The sequence below is a fragment of the Heterodontus francisci genome, chromosome 5 (genome assembly GCF_036365525.1).
Source record: "Heterodontus francisci isolate sHetFra1 chromosome 5, sHetFra1.hap1, whole genome shotgun sequence".
Classification (NCBI taxonomy): domain Eukaryota; kingdom Metazoa; phylum Chordata; class Chondrichthyes; order Heterodontiformes; family Heterodontidae; genus Heterodontus; species Heterodontus francisci.
Genome location: NC_090375.1, coordinates 175,916,929 through 175,938,853, shown reverse-complemented (window position 1 = coordinate 175,938,853; position 21,925 = coordinate 175,916,929). Strand labels below are relative to the sequence as shown.

The following is a 21,925-nucleotide window of genomic DNA, read 5'->3' as shown; positions in this document are numbered from 1 at the left end:
GGAATGTAATACAGACAAGTGTGAGGTTATGCATTTTGGCAGAAGGGATAGGGTGAGACAATATAGACTTAATGGTGCAGTTCTAAAGAATGTGCAGGAACAGAGGGACCTTGGCGTGCATGTACATCGATCTTTGAAGGTGGCAGGACATATTAAGAACGTGATTAGCAAAGCATATGGGATCTTAGGCTTCATAAATAGAGGCATAGAGTACAAAAGCAGGTAAGTTAATGCTGGACCTTTATAAAGCTCTGGTTAGGCCCCAACAGGAATATTGTGTCCAGTTCTGGTCACCACACTTTAGGAAGGATATGAGTATCTTTTAAAGGGTGCAGAGGAGATTTACCAGAATGGTTCCAGGGATAGGGGATTTTAGTTACAAGGTTAGGTTGAAAAAGCTGGGGTTGTTCTCCCTGGAGCAAAGTAGATTGAGGGGAGATTTTATAAAGGCATACATGATTATGACAGGCTTAGACAAGTTAGACAAGAAAAGCAGTTCCAATTAACTGATGGTACAAGGTCTAGAGGACACTGATTGAAGGTTTTGTGCAAGAGATGCAGGAGGAATGTGAGGAAGAACCTTTTTTACCCTGTCAGTGGTATTGACCTGGAACTTACTGCCCACAAGTGTTGTGGAAGTGGTGACATTCAATGGTTTCAAAAAGAAATTGGATGGGCACTTGAAGGAAATAAACTTGCAGAGCTGTGGAGGAGTGGGAATGACTGGATTGCTCCACAGAGAGCCAGCATGGACTTGATGGGCAGAATGGCCTCCTTCTATGCTGTAAATGACTCTATGACTCTATTCATCCAATTCCTTTTGGAGATTACTATTAAATCTGTATCCACCACCCTATCAAACAGTGCATTCTAAACCCTAACCACTCAAATTTGTGATTATAATCCATCTGGCAGGAAACTGAGGCTATCTGATTGGTCACTGCACTTATACATGCCCCCTGATTTTACTTTCCACTGACTTCACTGGAAAGTAAAATTGGATGGCGTGTAAAACTGGCAGCCAAGCTGATCATGTATGTTTCTCCCTCTAGTGTTAATGTGGATTTTTTTTTTGCATTAGCGATGACTTACCAGAATAGTTCATTCTGTTACTTTCCCCCTTTCACAGAATCAACTTTGTTTACGTCCTGGGGACTCTGACGTATAGGGCTACCCCACCTCTGTTTTTGTCCACTCTATCTTTTCTCAACATTCTATACCCTGTTCTGCCTGGCAAAGACATATCATATTCCTAACTCTTAAGATACAAACTTTATTCAATGTGGACTCTTTGAAATTGTCCACTTTTTTTTTAAAGGAAAAGTCAATATGTTGCAAAGATGGCCACCAAAGGTCAGATGACCTGTCCTGTGTATACAAAAACTGTCTCACTGTCTCAAAAGGACAAAAGGATACATCCCAGACTAAAAGATGTTAACTACACCCATCCTGAAACCATCAAGAGACATTTCTGAATTGAATGGGTCTTCTGAGACAAAGAAGGTGCTACATCATAACAGAATGGCACTCATCCGGACATAAATAGATAGCTATGGATTCCACATTCTGGTGCATTGTGTGATCACATCAGGGGAGAAGGCCATGGGCCAACTAACAGAAAACCTAATGTGATGGATTTTGAGCTTAAAAGCCCTCTGGAGAGACAGGAGAAATCACAAGAACATCACAGAAAGCAGTCCAGTGAGAGGCTGTGGAAAGAGATCCAGCCAAAATGAGGAAGAAGCCCTGCTGCTAATTCTACATTTCAACTTGCTGCAATAGAGAACTTAAAGTGACCACCACCTCCAGTCTGGAGTCTTAACCAACAAAAATGTACAACGCCTCAACAAGTTCAAGACTACAAACACACAGGCCTGCACCTTTAAAAGATATTGTCCTTCCAAGAAGATTTTACAGGTTTACCATAAACCATGAATACTGACCTCACTTTTAACTACATCCTACCCTTTTCTCTCCATCTATCTATTCTTCTGTATGTGTGGGTGAGTGAATGTATGTGCGAGTGAGGTTGCGACCATTTTGGGAATTGTGTAAAATAGTTATCGTTTGTTTAACCTATGAGAAAACCTGACATTTGTCTGTTTATTTGACCCTAAAAACACTCAGGGACTAACTCATCATTTTAAGCAAAACACAATTGCAGTCAGTTGGGAGGTGAACAGTGGAAACCACCCACATCCTTTACCACTGTCTGTAACAACCCCAAATATTATATTAATTTCCATCTGCAATATTTAACCATATTTACAATATTCCACTACAAGTTGACCACTTGGAGGAAGCACTGAGGGTAGCAAGGGAACAGAATGTACGCTAGGTGGGGGGATTTTCTACTGAGCACTTGGGTCTTTTCTCTACTTTTAGTTCGGACTTGATAATGGAATCCATGATTTTGAAAGATTAATTCATTGGATCGGGTAGGAAAAGAAACCAAACACTTAAGTGCGGTAAGATTATTTAAAACTTGTGCTGTTTGCAACACACTATGGCTGATCATGCAACACTACATTTAGCAGCTTATGATAGAGCATCTTGTTGAAATATTTAACACAGTATTCCTTTTGTGCTAATGCTAGTTCTGCAGGTTAAGGGATAAATGATTTTTTCCACCTTAACTGCTTCCTTTCCTGAAAGTGCTGACTTATTCATGGCTATGGTTCCAGTTATCTCCAATACCTTGCTGCAGAGTGGGAACTCTGGCTGGTTTTATTTCCCCTTGTCTGGCCCACTGGCTTGAGGCCAATTATAGCATTCCTACTGTGTCTCAGGTGAGATCAGCTAACTGCACATGGATCAAGGCAAGGGCTTCCTCGTCTGTATGAATGAGTGCTACATTTGAGTGGTGCATATTTAAACAAATTTTTGAGGCACTGAATTGTATTAGCAGTATTGCTGAGTCTTTAAGTTGAATACAGTATCTGGCATTGCTTCTAATTTTAAATATGCCTTGTGATAATTGAACTGTAAGTCCCTACTTAGTTCTTAACCTTTCAGGGCTCAGCTATCACTGATATGATTTTACAGCACTCTCCATTATTCAGAACCTCCTGAAATCCCCAACATATCCTGCACACCATCAATTTGAATGCTTCTGTTTAAAGGCAGCACTGAATTTGTCCTGTGTCTTGAGTTGAGGAAACAGATGAATGGGCATTTTATAAATAAAAGCCACAGTATAGCTAATACTACAATTGACAAACCATTTAATTAAATTATTTCTTTTTAAATAAATAAACTGCTGGTATTCTTTTGGACCACGGCGTTTCAGATATTCTTGGATTTCATCCCAAAAAGAATTGAGTTACAACTAACGGAGTGCTAGTTTAACAAATTAATGAGTTGAAAAAAAGGTTTGTCAATTCTAAAATTGTTAAAATACATGCACTAACATCATTACTAAAATAGAGAAAGGAATTTTAGACAAATTTTAAATACTAATATCTCACAGCACTATTGAACTGTGTGTTTGTCAGACTGATCACATAATGTAAAACTGATCGGTATTGCTGTACCTCAACACTGCCAACCTGTATCGTACCCTTGCATAATATTATAAGAGTGAAGGACCCTTTGCTTACTTTGAGAAACTGACTGCAATAAACCTCCCTTCGCCAGCACCGCGCCCCCCAATCAATTATATTGATTTGCGGAGATGACAGAAGATAGTAATCTGCAGAGTACAATGATCCATCTAAATCTTAGCTGCACGACGGAGATTGTTCATCCCATTCCAGTTTAGATCCCTGCAGAAAAGAATCCTTATTTATGCAGCACAATTGAGCTCTGAATCGTGTTTTTGATGTGATGAAGACAGCGTGTTTTAGCTCTTTAGAATTGTTACTTTTTAGGCATTTTTACGCTTTCACCGTCCCTTTGGTTGTCTTCATATGGAATCCAGATGGTATTTGAATTAGGTCAACTGACAAAACATGCAGCGAAACCATAACTCGGAATCTTCCCCCTGCAGAAGCTGAAATTCTTCTGTTTACTGATGATGGCGGTGGGGGAAGTGGTGAGGGTTGTTAAATGTCCCTCAGAGCCTCGCTCACAAGTTTCTGAATGTGATCACTCCGGGAGAAGATGCTTGCTATTAGCTGAAGGGCTTTTGGCAGTGGGCAGCGCGTCTGGAATAAATCTGGACCGAAGGAGACAAGAATTTGCCGTCTGGCTTGACCAGGCCCCAGGCTGACGGATGACCTCTTGAAATTCTTTAGGTCGAGTGCGCCGGTTGCCAGGGCAACGCTCGCGCTGGGTTTGCCCGTTTTTTTTAACATTTAAAAACCTGTCCACGTGACCGCTATTTTGACGTAGAGGGAGAAGGAGAGTGTGAGCCCCGGGCTCCTCAGTCTCTGAGGAGAAGGACCTTGCTCAACGAGGTGGACCGTTATTGACAGCTGCTGTCTCCGGGAATCTGCCAGCAACCATGTGCTGTTAAAAACAAAACAACCAAAAAAAAACAGCAACACACAACAACAACTCCTGAACGGCCGCATATACCGTGTGAGGTAACTGATATCTTTATGGGGCTGCAGTTCCAAACTCCCCCGCCGCCATTCCCACTGCCAAGTTATCTTAACTATCCGTCCTCGCCATAATATAGAAACACCTAACCACAACTAATTACCTTTGTGGTGAGAGTGGGAGAAAGGAAAAGGCTGTGTTCTGCGGTTTGCCCCCAATTCTTTTACTCTGTAGAACAGTGCAATCAGTATGACAGATGGAACAACAAATAGTGAAGGAAAAGTCTTATGTTTTCCCGGGTAGGTTTGGAGCTAAAGTGTGAGTAGTGCATCAGGTCTGCAACCAGCGGAGTATGTAGGTGGAGTACATACTGATCTGTACCCAACAATATATATGTGTTTGTGCCTTGAAAACGTTCACCTGTCTTACCTAGTGTGGCTGTTGGACAGTTTGAAAATAAGAAGTTGATGTCAGATGCAAAATTAGAGGAAATTTTTACTGTCCAAGTATGCTGAGCAGTATTACATTTGCTTTCAGAAATAAATCGAGGGTTTAACAGGCTGCATCTGTTTTAATATTTTTATATATATCCTTGTTTGCAATAAGGCAAAGCAGTCCTCGGAAACTGACATTTTGTATTCCATTGTCGCTTTGTAACTTTTGTAATTTTCCTTAAGTTTTTACAATGTATATATTTTTTCTTGATGGGATTTTTGTTTGACAGTTTCCAACAACGAATATTGTGAACAAAAAAAGGAAATGCATAACATTAAGATGTTGTAATTTTAAAAAAGTTTCACTTTGGCCCAAATAGTATAAAGGTTCTTGGAAGGGTGTAGATAATCAAAGATATTTAGCTTCTTTCTAATTATTGGTGAATTCTTACAACAGTTTCTAAATAGCAAACCAACACACAGAACACAATACATTGCAGTGTTTGATAGCTTACGGTATAATAATTAGATATAATGCATGTGAAAGGGGTTAACAGGGAGGCTGGTGAAATAACTGCTTTAATAGTTTCTGTCAAACAGTGCTAGTATGAGGATAGAATGGGCCCTAAGCAAAATCCCTTTGAATACTGTAATCAAGGGGCTTTGCTTAGGTGTTGATTGTTTGATGGTGTTACCACCAGGTTAGAAAGGTGTCTAGGGGTCCCTTTCAGCTTTCACCTGGTCTTACTTTAACAGGATTTAATTTTAAACACACTGTGTTTTGAGCTCCCCCTTGGTGAATCCTTGTTCACCGCTTTCCAATTATAAGGCAAAGAAATGAGCATAAACAGGCTTTCTTAAGTTTAAAGAAGAAAAGTGACATTTATTCAAACTTAAACACTAATTCAGTTAACGCCTACGGATACATGCCGCCCCCCCCCCCCCCCCCATGCTAGCATGCATATGCGATACGCACATGCAAATAGAGGCAGAAAAGAGCAGAAGAAAAATAAAGTGGAGAGGTTTGAGGCAATCTCTGAAGGGGGTTTGTTACTGTGCTGCGAGCTCGCTGTAGCATCCTTGTTTGTAGGTGGATCTTACTTCTCGTTGGGGTCCAGTATTCTTCTTAAACCTTGTTCACGGTAGGAGACTTTTCTCTATTGGGGTTCCTGTGTCTTCAATAGGTCTTGGAGTTCCGTGAGAAAGCGATGGAAGCAGGCAGGAGAGGCTGCGGCAAACCAGCCATGAGAGGTCTTTTTAGTCCAGGAGCAACCCGCTTTCTGAGTTCAAAACTCTGCGGCCAGTTCAAATTAAAAAAAAAACTCAGGTGGCCCAGTAGGTTAGTCATGTGACTAGCTGGTGTGACCTCATCCGTTTGTGTATTCGGCCATCTTAACAGTTAACCTAGGATGTGAGCTCCTCCACCCTCAAAGTCTGGTAATCAAAAGTCCATTGTGGATTAAATTGGAGCAGGGAGAAGCCCTTTTGTCCTTCCAAGTACTGTCTGTTAAAGTGCAAAAAATATCTCTCCAGCCAAGGATCCATTGTGGATTATTTTAACTAGTTTTTTCTTCACTCCAGTAACAGTTTAAAATTAATGTTCATGTGGCGAAATTAATATTCCTCATTCTTGACAGGTGGGAACCATCAGATAAAAGCCGTATCTTAGTTGCTGGTGAGCAGGGGATTTCTCATTTAAAGGCTTCAAATTAAATTTTCCAAAAACAATGAGCTTATGAACCTTTTTGAGTGCTTTATTTCATTGATCATAGCAGTTTGGTAAATTTACAATTATAAATGTCTGAAACCTTAGCCGGTGTTGAGAGAAGAAGAAAGAATCAGCGATCTTACAAGACCACAGTATGTGTTGATCCCAGGGTCATTAAAAGTAACATGTTGGCTACTAATTTGTTAATGGAATGCTTTTTTCATTTAATTTTTATCAAAATTCAGTCAATTTAGTGGGCGATTTTATTTTGTTAAGGGCAAAGGGGGAGGGACCATTAAAGTAAAATAAAGCTATGATAAAGATCCTGGGAAATGGGCCAATGCTGCAGCAGGATGACATTTGTTAAACAAGTGGCCAAGAGATGAAGTATCAACATCAAAGCAGTGATCGGTCCTGGCTGTACTTCAGCAATGCATAAGAAAGAGTTTTTATTTAAAAAACTTACTTTAAAATGTGTGTGTGTCATAATGTACATAAATGAATCATTGACCTGCACCTCTTAGATCTGGGTTTTAATCCAGCCAGACTGACGCAATGACATCTCTAAAGATCCTACTTGAAATTGGTTAGAGCAGTCTCACTTCAGATTCTCGTGGGTGTAATTCTATAGCCCAAATTAAGAAAAGAACTTGCATTTTTATAGACCTTATCACATCTCTCAAAACATCCAAAAGGGCTTTACATAGAACTAATTACTTTTGAAGTCATTTTTGCTACAAACTATCCATAATCTAGCACTGAAATATTCGCTTCATTCAGCAAAACTTCAAATGTGGCTGGAGTAAGAAATGGGAATATCCCATTAGTAAGTGATGCTGTTCTGAGGGGAGGGAAAAGCCACCTGGCTATGTGATTCCTGGAATTGTTGGAACTAGAGGCAAAAAGTATGCAGAATGTTTCATTGTACAGGACTGACATTCCTCGTCTTAATGAATGCCCACACAACAATCAAACAGAACAATAGACTAATCAAATGTGTGCTTACAATAGCTTTTGTTCATGGTTTGTAATGGTTAAATGTGCTCTGCTGTTTCCCTGCAAAACCGCACCCTCCCCCCCCCCACCCCCCTGCAACCTTTTCCAGAGGATGTGTTGGATGTAGAGCCAATCTATTACATTGAATTACATAGAAGAAACAGCACAGAAACATGCCATTTGGCCAACTCGTCACTGCTAGTGTTTATACTGCACATCAGTCCCCTCCAATTTCATCCACCTCATCTCAGCCTTTCAGATATTTTTTCTATTCCCTTTTTTCTCACATACTTGCCTGTTTCCTTTTAAAAGCATCTAAGTATTTGCAGCAACCACTTCCTGTGGTGGCAAGTTCCGCATTCCAACCACTCTCTAAGTAAATAAATTTTCCTTATTTCCTTATTGGATCAATTTGTAACTATCTTGTATTTATAGCCCCAGCTTTGGATTCTCTCACAAGTGGAAACTTTTTCTCTACATCTCTATCAGATTTCCTCTAATTTTTCTATTTTTTTTTAGAAGCTGCAACCTGTTCAATCTTTCCTGACAGCTGTAGTCTCTGAGTTCTGGTGCAATCCTTGTAAATCCTTTTAGCTCTACCTCCAGTGCTTCTATGTGTGCATTTTATAGCGTGGAGACCAGAACTGTGCACTGTGCTCTAAATGCAGCCTGATCAGGATCCTGTGTAAACTTTAACATAACATATTTGAATTCTTTGAACCTAGAAATAAATCCCAGTGCTTTGTTAGCATTCGGAATTGTCTTGCTAACCTGCGATGCTGTTTTTAATGATTTGTTCAACTGTATTCCTATATCCTTTTGCTTTTCTATCCTACTCAGTTTGTTATTTTCTAAGAAATACGTGATGTTTCTGCTTTTCCTGCCAAAATGCATCACTTCATATTTATCTTTTGCCACCTAATTGCTCAGTCTGCAAGTTTTCTAATGTCGTCTTGTATTATCTGGCATTCTTGCTCTGTGTTAACTATGCCCCCAGTTTGGTATCATCTGCAAATTTTGGTAGAGTTTTCGAGTAATAGAGTCACCACGGCACAGAAGGTGGCCATTCGGCCCATGGTGTCCATGCTGGCTCTCTGTTGAGCAATCCAGTCAGTCCCCTTCCCCTGCTCTATCCCCATAGCCCTGCAAGTGTATTTCCCTCAAGTGCCAATCCAATTTCCTTTCGAAATTATAGATCATCTCCACTTCCACCATCCTCGTAGGCAGCAAGTTTCAGGTCATTACCACTCGCTATGTAAAAGAGTTTTTCCTCACATTGCCCTGCATCTCTTTCCCAAAACCTTAAATCTGTGTCCCCTAGTCCTTCATCAGCTAATGGGAACAGCTTTCCTTTGTCGATCTGTCATAATCTTGTATACCTCTATCAAATCTCCCCTCACCCTCCATTGCTGCAAGCAGAACAACACCAGCTTCTCTAACCTAACCTTGTAGCTAAATTCCCTCATCATTGGAACCATTCTTGTAAATCTCTGTACAGTCTCATGGACCCTCACATCCTTCCTAAAATGTGGTGATCAGAACTGGATGCAGTACTCTAGTTGTGGCAGACTGGAGGATGGTAGACAGTGGTATTCCCCAAGGCTCCGTGCTAGAACCACTGATTTGTTGATATATATAAATAACTTGCGTTATTAACGCTGGATCTTGTAACATGATTCTGCTTTTAAAATTGTGATTTTTAAAAGTTCAAAATGGAGTCAGAAGGTCAGGTGACCTCACTTCCACTCTACAAAGGTTACCAGGACAACAGAACACAGATCAAAGACTTTCTTCTGAACATCCTCTCTTTCCAACACTACAATATCTTCCCTATTCATTACTGTTACGACCAGGTGAGGAGGGGGTCACTGTTGTGTCTCTTGCCCTTCCTCTCATTTGACCACAACAGGGTTTATTCCTTTTTAAACAGTGGTTGTGCTTACCACTTCAGTGAGTGTTTTACCTGATACATTTAATGTGATCGTGAAAGAACCAATGGGACAGATTTTCTTGAGTTTAAACAAGAAATAGGTAAGTTTATTATACCTAACAATCTAAACCCGATTTTAAAAATAAAAAAAATACGCTATACATTCATGCACACATTCACACGAGAATCACACACACGAAAATAGATTACAGAGTGGAAAGTAGGTTTTTCGGTTGGATTTAAAGTCCAGAATAAATACAAGTTAAATACACAGTCTGAGGTTGGACGATTCGGTAGTCTTCCGGCTGGAGTTATATTCTTGAAGTCTTTGCCTGGTCAAAGTGCACTGTATGGATGCTTGGCCCAGGGTTTTCTTGGAGGCACTTTTTTGGTAGCTCTCTTCCCCTGGTCTCTGTAGCAATCTGTAGGCTTGGAGGGTCTACAGTTGCAGACAGTTTTCAAATTTGATGTTTTCTGGCGAGAGAAAGGGAGGCATACAGCTTTCTCTTCTGCTGCAGTCTGAGTTACTATCTTGTCTCTTGTGTGTAAAAAAAAACTTCCAGTTTTACACAGCCTGGGGAGATGGTCACCTGGTTCTCTCAATCCCCTTTGGTTTTTAATGAGGTCCAAAGTCTAAAAGCACAAAACCCCCCTCAGGTGTGTTGTCAGTGTTTAAACCTGGAGGGCCATCTCCCCTCATAAATGCCTCAAGATGGCTTTGAATGTCCCGCTAATGAGGGTGATCTGGATAATCTGCTCAGTTAGCCAAAGCATTGTCCTGGCTGGGCTTCTTGTTGGACTTATGTCTCCAGTTCGTTATTCTGGAATGTGAGCTATTTCAGATGCAAATTGCAGTGGCCATCTTGGCTGTCAGTTTTTTTTTTAAAGTTAACTGTAGGATATTTTCCATTAAAAGTTTAATGTAAGCTTCCAATTGATGAAGTAATATTTCTCATTCGGCATATCATGTTTTCTTGGCAGTACTGCGACCTGACCTCCCTTATTTCTTTCCCTCTCTTTTCTGAACACTTTGTATCCGTGACTATTAAGTGCCCAGTCCTCACTATTTTTAAGCTACATTTCCATTATTGCCATTATATCATATTCCCACACGGTTATTTGCACTTGTAGCTCACTAACCTTATTCATCACACTTTGTGCGTTTATGTACGTGCATTCTAAACCTGTCTTTGTATTCCTTGTAGTCCATCTTAGTCTACTTCTGTCTAATATGGTACTACTTTCTTATCTAGAACTTTCCGACAAACTCCCTCCTTTACGCTCCTTATTCCTCTTTGTTTTTTACTTCTATATACTGGTGCCAACCCCCCTGCCAATTTAGTTTAAATCCTCCCTAACCACTCTAGTGAACCTCCCCGCGAGGACATTGGTCCCAGTCCTGTTGAGATACAACCCATCCCTTTTGAATAGTTGCCTCCTCCCAGAACTGGTCCCAATGCCCCAAGAACATGAAGGCCTCCCTCCTGCACCATGCTTCAAGTCACACATTGATCCTCCCTATCTTCCTATTTCTACTCTCACTGGCACGAAGCACTGGGAGTAATCTAGAGATTACTAAATTACTAGCTTCAAGGTCCTACTTTTTAAACTTCCTCCCTAGCTGCTGAAAGTCTGACCGTAGGACCTTAAGACTTGTCCTCTCAATGTCATTGGTACTGATATGTACCAAAACTTCTGGCTAGCTCCCTTCCCCCTGCAGAATATTTCTTTACCCTGGCACCAGGGAGGCAACACACCTTGCAGGACTGGTGATAATGGTTACAGGAACGTCTGTCTGTCCCCCTAACTCTAGAATCTCCTATAATGATTGCATTTGTACACTTTGCACCCACCACCCGTCCACCGTGCAGTCACTTACCCATCGGTGCCATAGTCTGCACTCCTCCAAGGTGTCGTCACTCCCAGCAGTCTCCAATGCTGTGTACCAGTTTAAGAGTGGCGCACACCCTGAAGAGTCCTGCACTTTTCCCTCTTACTACTCTGCCGGGTGGCCACCGAGCGACTATCCTGAATTCTCTTTGCCTGTGGGGTGACCACCTCCTGGAACATATGTTCTAGGAAACTGTCATCCTCCCTGATGCTCTGCACTGACTCCAGCTGCCCCTCAAGCTCAGAAGCCCAGAACTCAAGATGAAGCATTTCTACGCATTACTTTATTCCTGAATCCTAATAATTTAATGCAAATTATGAACAACAGTGGTCCTAGCCAATGTACCCTCCAATTTCTTTTGCAATGCACAGGTGAATTGTTGAATTGTGTGGCACCTTTAAATTTTTTTGGTGCTATTTAAAGGGGCAAACTTCTGTGCGGCCTGCACAGGGACTTTTGGAACATTGATCCTAGCACTGATTCTTGTGGAATTTTCCACCTTCCTCCAATCTGGATAACCACTTTTTACCCCTATTCTCTGCTTTCTATTTTTAAGCCAATTTGCTATCTATTCAACTATTGATGACTGCAAATGCCGTACCCTTTTGTCACGAGCCTTCAATGTGGTACCTTATCGAAGGCCTTGTGAAAATTCAAGTGCATGACATCTACTGCATTGCCCTTGTCTACTCTTTTCGTTACCTCTTCAAAGAATTGTCAGGTTTGTTAAGGATGACTTAGCCTTTCAGAATCCATGCTATTTTAAATTTCTGTGTCTATCTTCATATAGATTCTAGCATCTGTTACTGATAAGCTGACTGGTCTATATTCCACATGTTTTTCTCTATCTTCCTCCTTGTATGTAGGAAAAAACATTAGTTGGCAGCCAATCTCCTTGCAGTCTACCACTCTTACATAGAACTTTTGTAAATGTAAACTTGTGCCTCTGCCATCTCCTCTCTACTTTCCTTGAATATATGTGGGTGCATACCATCCAGACCTGGGGTTTTATCCTCTTTTAGTTTTGCTACTTTGTCAATTATGTTCCTCCCCTTTCTATCCCAACTATATTAAACTTTTTAAGCTCATCCTCTAGTGAAGTGCCTATTTTGTTATCATCTTTAGTAAAAACTGAGACGAAGTAGTTACTCAATATTTCTGTCATTACCTGTGTGTTTTTTTATTTATGGGATCTGGGCACCACTGGCTATGCCAGCATTTATTGCCCATCCCTAATTACCCTTGAGAAGGTGGTGGTGAGCTGCCTTCTTGAACTGCGGCAGTCCATGTGAGTTAGGTACACCCAAAGTGCTGATAGGAAGGGAGTTCCAGGATTTTGACCCAGCGACAGTGAAGGAACGGTGATATAGTTCCAAGGCAGGATGGTGTGTGACTTGGAGGGGAACTTGCAGGTGGTGGTGTTCCCATGCATTTGCTACCCTTATCCTTCTATTTGGTATAGGTTGCGGGTTTGGAAGGTACTGTCTAAGGAGCCTTGGTGCGTTGCTGGAGTGCATCTTGTAGATGGTGCACACTGCTGCCACTGTGTGTCGGTGGTGGAGAGAGTGAATGTTTGTGGATGGGATGCCAATCAAGCGGGCTGCTTTGTCCTGCATGGTGTCGAGCTCCTTGAGTGTTGTTGGAGCTGCACCCATCCAGGCAAGTGGAGAGTATTCCATCACACTCCTGACTTGTGCCTTGAGATGGTGAAGAGGCTTTGGGGAATCAGGAGGTGAGTTATTCGTCTGCTCTTGTAGCCACAGTTTTTATATGGCTACTCCAGTTCAGTTTCTGGTCAATGGTGGCCTCTAAGATGTTGATAGTGGGGGATTCAGCAATGGTAATGCCATTGAATGTCAAGGGGAGATGGTTAGATTCTCTCTTGTTGGAGATGGTCATTGTCTGGCACTTGTGTGGCGTGAATGTTACTTGCTACTTATCAACCCAAGCCTGGATATTGTCCAGGTCTTGCTGCATTTCTACACGGACTGCTTCAGTATCTGAGGAGTTGCGAATGGTGCTGAACATTGTGCAATCATCAGCGAACATCCCCACTTCTGACCTTATGATTGAAGGAAGGTCATTGATGAAGCAGCTGAAGATGGTTGGGCCTAGGACACTACCCTGAGGAACTCCTGCAGTGATGTCCTGGAGCTCAGATGATTGACCTCCAACAACCACAGCCATCGTCCTTTGCACTAGGTATGATTCCAACTAGCAGAGAGTTTTCCCCTGATTCTCATTGACTTCAGCTTTGCTAGGGCTCCTTGATGCCATACTTAGTCAAATGCTGCCTTGATGTCAAGGTCAGTCACTCTCACCTCACCTCTTGAGTTCAGCCCTTTTGACCATGTTTGAACCAAGGCTGTAATGAGGTCAGGAGCTGAGTCACCCTGGTGAAACCCAAACTGAGCATCACTGAGCAGCTTATTATTAAGCACGTGCCACTTGATGGCAGTGTTGATGACCCCTTCTATCACTTTACTGATGATTGAGAGTAGACTGATGGGCAGGTAATTGGCCAGGTTGGACTTGTCCTGCTTTTTGTGTACAGGGCGTACCTGGACAATTTTCCACATTGCTGGATAGATGCCAGTGTTGTAACTGTACTGGAACAGCTAGACTAGGGGTGCGGCAAGTTCTGGAGTGCACGTCTTCAGTACTATTGCCGGAATATTGTCAGGGCCCTTAGCCATTGATCATCCCGACTTTAATTTTCCTTTTGTTATTTGTGTTTACAGAACAATTTATTATTTAGAATCATAGAGTAGAATCAAAAATGATTACAGCTCAGAAGGAGGGCATTTGGCCCTTTGAGTTTGCACTGCCTGTCTGCAAGAGCAACACAGCTAGTCCCACTCCCCTGACCTTTTCCTGTAACCTTGCAAATGTTTTCTCTTCAGGTGCATATCCAATTCCCTTTTGAAAGGTACAATTGAATCTGCCTCCACCATCCTCACAGGCAGTGCATTCCAGATCCTAACCACTTGCTGCATAATTTTATTTCCTCATGTCGCTTTGGTTCTTTTTCCAGCCACCTTAAATCTGTGTCCTCAGGTTCTCGACCCCTCCACCAAAGGGAACAGTTTCTCTCAATGTAATCTGTCTAGATCTCTCATGATTTTGAACATCTCTATCAAATCAGCTCTCGACCTTCTCTTTAAGGAGAACAACCCCAGCTTCTTCAAATTATCCTCGTAACTTGAAGTCCCTCATCCCTGGAACCATTCTTGAAAATCTTTTCTGCACTCTATCTAAAAACTTCACATCCTTCCTAAAATGTGGTGCCCAGAATTGGAGACAGTGCTCTAGTTGAGGCCGAACCAGTGTTTTATAAAGGCTGATCATAACTTCCTTGCTTTTGTACTCTGCGTCGATTTATAAAGCCCAGGATCCCGTATGCCTTTTGAACCACTTTCTCAACCTGCCCGCCACCTACAACAATTTATGCATATATATCCCCAGGTCTCTCTGTTCCTGCACCCCTGTTAGAATTGTACCCTTTAGTTTATATTATCTCTCTTCATTCTTCCTATCGAAATGTATCACTTCACATTTCTCTGCATTAAATTTCATCTACCACGTGCCCACCCATTCCACTCACCTATCTATGTCCTCTTGAAGTCTATCACTATCCTCCTCACCGTTCACAATACTTCCAAATTTTGTCTGTGCAAATTTTGAAATTGTGCCCCATACGCCAAAGTCTAAGTCATTAATATACATCAAGAAAAGCAGTGGTCCTAGTACTGACCCTGGGGAACACTGCTGTTTACCTATTTATACCACATCAACCACATTACCTCATCAACCATTTCTGTTGCCTCATTGATTTGCCTTTAACAAATCCGTGCTGACTTTCCTTAATTAATTCACCCTTGTCAAGGTGACTGTTAATTTTGTCCTGGATTATCATTTTAAAAAAGTTTTCTACTAACTGGCCTGCAGTTGCTGGGTTTATCCCTACACCCTTTTTTGAGCAAGGATGTAACATTTGCAATTTTCCAGTCCTTTGGCACCGCTGCCATTTCTAAGGAGGATTGGAAGATTATGGACAGTACCTCTGCAAATTCCGCCCTTACTGCCCTAAGCATCCTTGGATGCATCCCATCCAGTGACTTATCAACTTTAAGTACAGCCAGCCTTTCTAATACCTCCTCTATCAATTTTTAGCCCATCTAGCATCTCAACTACCTCCTCTTTCACTATGACTTTGGCAGCATCTTCTGCCTTGGTAAAGACAGATGCAAAGTACCCATTTAGTACCTCAGCCATGCCCTCTGCGTCCATGCATAGATCCTCTTTTTGGTCTCTAATCAGCCCCACCCCTCCTCTTGCTGCCCTTTTACTATTTTTATGCCTATCAAAGACTTTTGGATTCTCCTTTTAAGTTAGTTGCCAGCCTCTTCTCATATTCTCTCTTTGCCTCACTTATTCCGTTTTTCACTACCCTTCTGAACTTTCTGTAGTGTTACAGCCAGGTGACCAATGTGTCTAGGGGTCTTTTGCTGTCTTCACCTGGTCTTATTGTTATCGGGTTTAATTTTAAACACAGTGTGTTTTGAGCTCCCCCTTTGTGAATCCTTGTTCACAACTTTACAATTATAAGGCAAAGAAATGAGCACAAACAGTCTTTCTTTGGTTTAAAGAAGAAAGATGAAATTTATTAAACCTTAAACTTAAAATCTAATACAGTTCACACCTATACGGCATACCCACACTAGCATGCACACGTGATATAAACATGCAGATAGGGACAGTAAAGAGAAGAAAAGATAAGCAGAACAGTTTGAGGCAATATCTTGTTACTGTTTCTCGAGTTTGCTGTAGTCCGTGATTGAAGATATGGTCTTGCGGTTCATTGAGGCCCTGTAGTCTTAAAACCTTGTTCACGTAGGAAAACCTTTCTCTCTTTAAGTTTCACATGTTTTCACAAGAGTTAGTTCCGTGGGAAGGAGATGGAAGCAGGAAGACAGGAGAGGCTGTAATTCTTGCTTCAGTTCCAGAAGAGATCTTTACTCCATGAGTACACGGCTATGTCTCAGTTCAAATTCTGTTTTCTCCAATTTAAAACTTTCAGTTCAAAATTCTGCAATGACTGGGTCCCCATTGTTTCAACATTGTCTGGTACGATGCAAATGTGCTTCCAATCAGGGCTTGCAATTTTAAGCTTTTGTTCATGTGGCAAAATAATGTATCCCTCAGTCTTGGCAGGTGGGGGGGGGCGGGGTTTGCCTGACAATAGTCAACCTGGTTTTCACTTGTATTATCAACCTGACATCTACCCTCTTTTTTATACTTTGCTCTTTTCCAGTCTATGGTCATAGTCTTCGTCTTACTTATGTCACTCTCAATCCTAACTTTGACCCTTACTATGGTGATCACTCTTACTAAGATGCTCTCCTACTCTTCTCTAATCTGTTTTGGTTCATTACCCATTACAAGATCTAGCAATGATCCTCCTCTTGCTAGACTTCTTGTGTACTGAGTGAGAATGGAGTCCTGTATACACTGTAAAAACTTGATTTCATTTTCTTCTTTCATTGTTTCTTCCTGTCAGTTTATTTGAGGGTATGATTATGATTAAGCTTGCCAATCCTGTTCTCTATGTAGCCATGTTTCAGTCATCCCTACAATGTTGGGATCCTCTGTACAAATAATTGCCTCCAGTTCATTCATTTTGTTTTGAATACTACGTACATTGCTGTACCGACAGTTTAAATGTTTTTATTTCTTATTCTCTCTCTCTGTTTAGTAGTTATTTTACCTGTAGGGAAGGGAGTGTAGATAGTCTGGGTCATGTCGTTATCAAAAAGGAGGGGGTGTTGTGCATCTTGCAAAGCATTAAGGTAGATAAGTCCCCAGGGCCTGATGGGATCTACCCCAGAATACTGAGGGAGGCAAGGGAAGAAATTGCTGGGGCCTTGACAGAAATCTTTGTATCCTCATTGGCTACAGGTGAGGTGCCAGAGGACTGGAGAATAGCCAGTGTTGTTCCTTTTGTTTAAGAAGGGTAGCAAGGATAATCCAGGAAATTATAGGCCGGTGAGCCTCACGTCAGTGGTAGGGAAATTGTCAGAGAGGATTCTTCAGGACAGGATTTACTCCCATTTGGAAACAAATGAACTTATTAGCGAGAGGCAGCATGGTTTTGTGAAGGGGAGGTCGTGTCTCACTAATTTGATTGAGTTTTTTGAGGAAGTGATGAAGATGATTGATGAAGGAAGGGCAGTGGATGTTGTCTATATGGACTTCAGTAAAGCCTTTGTCAAGGTCCCTCATGGCAGACTGGTACAAAAGGTGAAGTCACACGGGATCAGAGGTGAGCTGGCAAGATGGATATAGAACTGGCTCGGTCATAGAAGACAGAAGGTAGCGGTGGAAGGGTGCTTTTCTGAATGGAGGGCTGTGACTAGTGGTGTTCCGCAGGGATCAGTGCTGGGACCTTTGCTGTTTGTAGTATATATAAATGATTTGGAGGAAAATGTAACTGGTCTGATTAGTAAGTTTGCGGACGACACAAAGGTTGGTGGAGTTGCGGGTAGTGATGAGGATTGTCAGAGGATACAGCAGGATATAGATCGGTTGGAGACTTGGGCGGAGAAATGGCAAATGGAGTTTAATCTGGACAAATGTGAGGTAATGCATTTTGGAAGGTCTAATGCAGGTGGGAAGTATACAGTAAATGGCAGAACCCTTAGGAGTATTGACAGGCAGAGAGATCTGGGCGTACAGGTCCACAGGTCACTGAAAGTGGCAACTCAGGTGGATAAGGTAGTCAAGAAGGCATGCGGCATGCTTGCCTTCATCGGTCGGGGCATAGAGTATAAAAATTGGCAAGTCATGCTGCAGCTGTACAGAACTTTAGTTAGGCCACACTTAGAATATTGTGTGCAATTCTGGTCATCACACTACCAGAAGGACGTGGAGGCTTTGGAGAGGGTACAGAAGAGGTTTACCAGGACGTTGCCTGGTCTGGAGGGCATTAGCTATGAAGAGAGGCTGGATAAACTCCTGATTGTTTTCACTGGAACGACGGAGGTGGAGGGGCGACATGATAGAGGTTTACAAAGTTATGAGCGGCATGGACAGAGTGGATAGTCAGAAGCTTTTTCCCATGGTGGAAGAGTCAGTTACTAGGGGACATAGGTTTAAGGTGTGAGGGGCAAAGTTTAGAGGGAATGTGCGAGGCAAGTTCTTTACACAGAAGATGGAACGCTGCCGGGGGAGGTGGTGGAAGCAGGTACGATAGCGACGTTTAAGAGGCATCTTGACAAATACATGAATAGGATGGTAATAGAGGGATACGGTCCCCGGAAGTGCAGAAGGTTTTAGTTTAGACAGGCATCAAGATCAGCGCAGGCTTGGAGGGCCGACTGGCCTGTTCCTGTGCTGTACTGTTCTTTGTTCTTTGATCTCTGGTCATTTGTATTATCCTCATTCCTTCCTTCAGTTTGTCCTTTACACTCTTCTTTTATTGTTGGGTTTCTGTAAATTTGTAGCAGTTCCTTGCTTTATGTTGTTCATTTAAAGTCTTATTTACAGACTAGTTATGCTTTCTGCTGGGACCCCAGTGCGGTTCATGTGGGACCAGCCCTAATGATAAAGCTCCTTCCTGTCCCAGTATTTGTGCCAGTGTCCCTATTTGGCTCTAGGTTCCATTGTTTAAATGTCACTGGAAAGGGCCTGAATAATGAAATCAAAAAGAGATCTGCGAAATAAGTGTAAGCGTGATGTAGTACATAGGTAACATGAACAGCCTCAAGAATTTAAATGAAAATATATTTTTTTTTAGGTAGCTCGATTTGTTACCTCTTTCTCCCACTGTAGCAGGCCTCGGTCTTGCCCCCTTCTATCTGGATTGCCTCCCAATAGAGTCCAGGGTGCCCTCCTCCCAATGCATATTACCCCAGGGCTGGAAATACAGCCAGGGTCAGTGAAGTATCTCCAGGATGAGTGGAAGTCCTGCCCCACTGGCGATGCTCATCCAATCAAGTTCAGTATATATTTAAAAAGTGCCTTGATGCATATTACTTGATTTAGCAACATAGGAAATAGGGGCAGGCACAGGTCATTTGGAGCCTCAAGCTTGCTCCGCGATTCAACTAGTATGTTTTTTTGCACTGGGGTCATTGAAAGGACACAGAGAGGTTTTGTTTGAAAACAATAATTATGGAAGTCATCTGTCTTCAGATAAATATCCAGCGAGGGCTTTTTGACTTGGGGGAGAAGTTTACAGAGAAGTGACAGGTCAGGATTTATAGGGGTCAGGAGGCTTGACACTTGAGATATTGTTTTTGGTTTCGCTTTGGACAGTGTGTTGGGGTGTGAACTGTTTTGAAGGCAGTTGGAGAAAACCAGCCAAGAGAGCAGTTACCATCAGCTCATCCGCTTTTGAGAACTTCCTGAGAATCAAGTGTAAGAAATAGAGAAACTGATGCTGCATTTCTCCTGAAAAGCCTGCCAGAAACCAATGTTGCTGCATTTCTCCTGGAAAGCCTGCCAAACTGATCTTCAACGTCGCCTGAAAAGAACTGTTCTAGAGAGATCCCAGTGACAGCCATCTACGCATATTTGGGACACCAAACCAAAAAGGGACAACAGACATCTTTCCATATCTTTTTTTTCTTCTTCAAGAATTAGCAAGTATTTGGCCAAAGTATTCTTTTTTGTCTTTTTTTGCAACTGAGCTCTAAAGAGAAAATCTCTATTTTTCGATTAACCTGTTTGTGTGTGTGTGGCTCAGATAAAAGGGAACTTTCATATTTCAATCTGTGTGTTAATGCTTTGCTTTGTTACTGGTTAAGCCTTGTTTTATAATAAACTGATAATCTTGTTGTTTATTAAAGAAACCTGGTTGGTGTATTTTTATTCTGGGATAAAAATAGAGCCTATGACTGACCGTATCGGTAACTGGGTAAACATTTAAATATATGTTGTGACCTGTGGAGAAGTGGAACTAGAAAAACAGTACACTTTTCCCGCCTCCGTCATAACACCATATCCTTTGCTATCTTTAATATCTAGAAATCTATCGATCTCTGTCTTGAATATACTCAATGACTGAGCCTCCACAGCCCTCTGCGGTAGAGAATTCTAAAGATTCACCGCCCTCTGAGTGAAGAAATTTCTCCTCATCTCAGTCCTAAATGGCCTACCTCCTATTCTGTGATTGTGTCCGCTGGTTCCAGACCCCCCAGCCAGGGGAAACTTCCTTCCTGCATTTACCATATCGAGCCCTGTAAGAATTCTGTATGCTTCAATGAGATCACCTCATTCTCCTAACTCCAGAGAATATATAGGCCCAGTCTCCTCAATCTCTCCTCATAGGACAATCTTGCCAGCCATCCCAGGGAACCTTTGTTGCAATCCCTCTTTGGCTAGCATATCTTTCCTTAGGTAAGGAGACCAAAACTGTACACAATACTCCAAGTGCAGTTCTATACAATTGCAACAAGACTTCACTACTCCTGTACTCAAATCCTGTTGCAATAAATGCCAACATACAATTTGCCTTCCTGATTGCTGCACCTGCATATTAGCTTTCAGTGACTTATGAACAAGGACATTCAGGTCCTTTGGACATCAACACTCCCAATCTCACCATTCAATATTCTGCATTTACGTTTTTCCTACCAAAGTGGATAACTTCACTTTTTTCCACATTATATTCCATCTGCCATGTTCTTGCCCACTCACTTGGACTGTCTCAGTACACAGCAAATGAATTATGTAAATATCATGAACTAAAGTCACAAATAATTTTAGCGCCTATCTTAATATAAGTATATCTAATCTCTTGGTTGCCTGAACTTGTGATGCCTCTTAGTAGAGATGTGCTGTATACTAGTAAGTAAATCAGAGCACCAGAAGTACTACCTGGAGCCAAGGGACCAATAAAATGATATTTGACAAGTAAATATTTAGTGATAGGAACAGCTAAATACCTCTTTTGTATTGGCGTCTGCTAAACTTCAACTTTGTAAATAGTGCAGTTCTGGGTAAATATATTTCTGCCTTCGTATTTGTTTATTTTCAGGATATTGTACTGAATACTCGGCCAGCTAGAGACTTATACACAATTATATATCAAACATTTTTGATTGCTTTTACAATAAAAGTTTCACCTGAAAGTTATGCAAAATTTATTTTCTTAAAAGCCGAATAGTTTCTTCAAGGGGAAGTGTTAAGGGGATGATTGTTAATGGGACTCTTCCAGTGGGAAGGGGTTGTCACAGGGATAGAATCTTGGAGAATCACCTGTGATTTTCCATGGATTGATTATGGCTGAAGGCTCCAGTTTTCTAAGATATGCTTACTGTGAATATCGGATTGTGTAGTCACTCTAGATAAGTGACTGAATGCCACGTAATCCTAAAAATTATAAAAGGTAACTATGCTTACTCTTGTTAACTTGGTTGACTGTTTTAGGACTGTTGGTTAGGGAGCAGACATTTTAACCCAGATTTTTGTTGGTCAGCATC

The 21,925-nt window shown here is 41.6% G+C and overlaps 1 protein-coding gene across 5 annotated transcripts in view; it reads left to right on the top strand.

Annotated features, from left to right (window-relative positions):
- LOC137370152 (neurocalcin-delta) overlaps positions 1-21,925 on the top strand; it is a 382,023-nt gene that overhangs the window by 265,378 nt on the left and 94,720 nt on the right. The window contains exon 1 of one of the 5 annotated variants that reach the window (XM_068032389.1): positions 4,335-4,526. The exons of the other annotated variants lie outside the window; for them this stretch is intronic. The gene's annotated coding sequence lies outside the window, so the exon portion shown is untranslated. Of the gene's footprint in view, positions 1-4,334; positions 4,527-21,925 lie in introns of those variants that run through there. 5 annotated transcript variants of the gene reach the window in all.